Raw genomic sequence first — 2725 nt, forward strand, 5'->3', positions numbered from 1 at the left:
GAGGTGCAAATTTGCCATGAACAACTTGACCCGAAATCAAATCCGAAAACTCATGTCAATCAAAACCGCGGCAAGCTTTTTCAAGGGAAATTGGCAAGCGGGCACTGAAACCAAGGAGGTGACTGAAATTTCTCCAATTAAAATAGCGTTCAACTCCAAAAAGTCAGAAAGAAACACCGCCGTCCACCTCCCGAAGAGTGCAAAGAAACTGGATGGTGAGGAGACGAGAACCATTCTCGTCAATGGGCACAAAACCATCCCATCCAACCGCATGCCAAACACGAGCGAAGTCAACATCCATTCCTGTCTTCTCGAGGAGGTCCAGATCGAAGGCTCTGGTGTGACCAAAGCTTCGATGCTTGATCATGGCATAGGCTTGACACTCGCGGTCGTCTTGCAAGTCGAGGTACGGTGCATCATCTTCATCTATCTCCATGTCCTCGGCTTGCGGTTCTGCAGCTTGCTCCTCGAACTGTTCTTCTTGTTCGTCTTGCTCATAGTCCATCGTGGTCAGCATTGGTGTAAGTTTGGGGGAATGACGGGAGCTCGACCCACCCCGTGAACGAGATGAGCTTGACCCTGTCATCTTCTTGATAACTCCAGAAAGTTTCCGACCTACACCCTTCATGCTTGCAACAAGAGCAAACAAGAACGAACGAGAACAACTCGGTTCGGGTTATGTTAGCGAAATCAAAATGAAATTCTTACCAGAGAGTTGTTCCTTCAAATGGGCAGATGATCTTGCAGCAAAGAAATGAGAGAGAGAGATTTCTTGAAACCTGTTGACGGCCATAAATTCACATTCCAAGCCATCAACTTCTCGGAAATAACATGAGCTTTACACTATGTTCCATTCATATTTTGTTTAATTCTAATGAGTTCCATGAGTTTTGGATGAGTTTTGCTTTCAGGAACAAATGTACCAAAAATGGGCAAATTTGGGAAAAACCCAGGCCGCCCGGCCTCTCCTAGGCTGGCCGGCCTAGCACCTCCAAAGGCACACCCTCGGCTTCGAAACAGTTGCAATGTGGCACAATCAAGAGGCCCTAAGTCGAGGGTTAGGCCTTGATTCAATTGGAAACACCGAAAGGCTTCAACACTCATCCAAAGGTCCACAAGACAGCCCAAAACTACAAGAACTCCGAGAACCCACTTCCCTGGAGAGTGTCCACAAGCAGAGAAAGGCCTCGGCCAAGTCAGAGGCCGAGACGGTCCAGAGGGAGGCCGGCCAGCCTCCTCCAGGCCGGCCGGCATAGCAACTGCGCAACCGACGCAAGAGCAACTATCAACCACCTCCAGGGAACGATCTGAGCCACTGTCTGAAGCTCGGTGGCTACGTGGCGGCACCCCCAGGCCGGCCGACCTAGGGGATGCCGGCCGGCCCCACTTGGAAGCCTCTCAGGCTGGGACTTGGCATGGAAGCTAAGCATAACCGCCATACCTGCTTTCAACCGATGCTACCTGCAGTAACCATCAGTACTGACCTCAAGAGGCTATAAAAGGAGGTACCATCCCTCACTCAACACACACACCATTTGAAGCTCTTCTCTTCCACTTGTACTTTCTAGAGTAGGCTAGTAGCTTGGGAGTTATTGTCTAGTCGAGCTTGCTTGGGATTCCGGAGTCGTCGGAAGTCTGGTATAGCTCTTGTATCTTTCTTTTGACTTTATTAATATAAGTTATCTTCTTTACTTTTCCGAGTTCAGCTTTACTTTCCATAGTCTTTTATTTACTCAAGTCTGAGGTTCAGCTTGAGCACGGAAGTTTTCCTTTAGCTTAGACTATGTTATCTCTCTTAGTAATCGGGAACTTATCTTACGGGTTTTCTCGCCCGGACTAGAGTATCTCAAGTTAGTGCTCTAGGTTGAGGAGGATTTCTCTCGAAGGCCTCGAGAGAAATCCTAACACCGAGTGCAGACATGGTGTCTGACCTTAGTGTTAGCTAGAAAGTGTGTTCCACCACACAGAACCATTGTGGTAGTCAGTAGGTGGTGACAACCCTATCCGTCCTTTGTAGTCCACCACGTTCGGGTGTTTTCATAGCAGTAGTGCAGGTTGCCGTTGGACTCCCCTCTCATCCCTTTCTGAAGTCCTTCCTCTTCCAGCTGCCGAAGTAAGCTCTGCTTTCCCGAGAACTAGTTAGGTGCTTAGTCTGATCTAGAGAGGCTAGCTCGATAGTTCAGAAGTGTATCAGGTGTCTTATCTCGCTCGTTGTCCTCCCAGCTCTACCTCTCCAAGGTTTAGAATCTCCGTGTGTCACTCGGTCATTGCCTGACCATTTATCCTACCTACCTATCTGGCTTACCCCTGTCTAGTCAGTCGGTCGATTAAGCTAGTACGGTTATCAATCGATTTACGATACACTTTACTATAGTGCTTCCCTGAGGAAAAATACGACACCCTGGAATACTCCAAGGTGAAGTGCTATAGTGGTGATTCTGTGCGCTTGCAGAATATCTATTCTAATCGAGCATAAGAAACGCCAACAAGCATTTCTGGCACCGTTGCCGGGGAAGCAATTGGCTAAAGATATCGTAGATAGTTTGATAAACTCTACTAGTTTGTCGCCGCTAACCCTAGCGGGCTTACCATTGCTCTCTCCATCTTTTGATCGATGCAGAGCAGTGCATGACCGGTTTCGACCTACCAAGTAACTTCCATCCAAATCCAGAAAGAATTGGGAGGTTCGTGAGATGCCTCATTGTCCCACCTCAGAAAAAGCTCG

The sequence above is a fragment of the Panicum virgatum genome, chromosome 8N (assembly GCF_016808335.1).
Source record: "Panicum virgatum strain AP13 chromosome 8N, P.virgatum_v5, whole genome shotgun sequence".
Taxonomy (NCBI): domain Eukaryota; kingdom Viridiplantae; phylum Streptophyta; class Magnoliopsida; order Poales; family Poaceae; genus Panicum; species Panicum virgatum.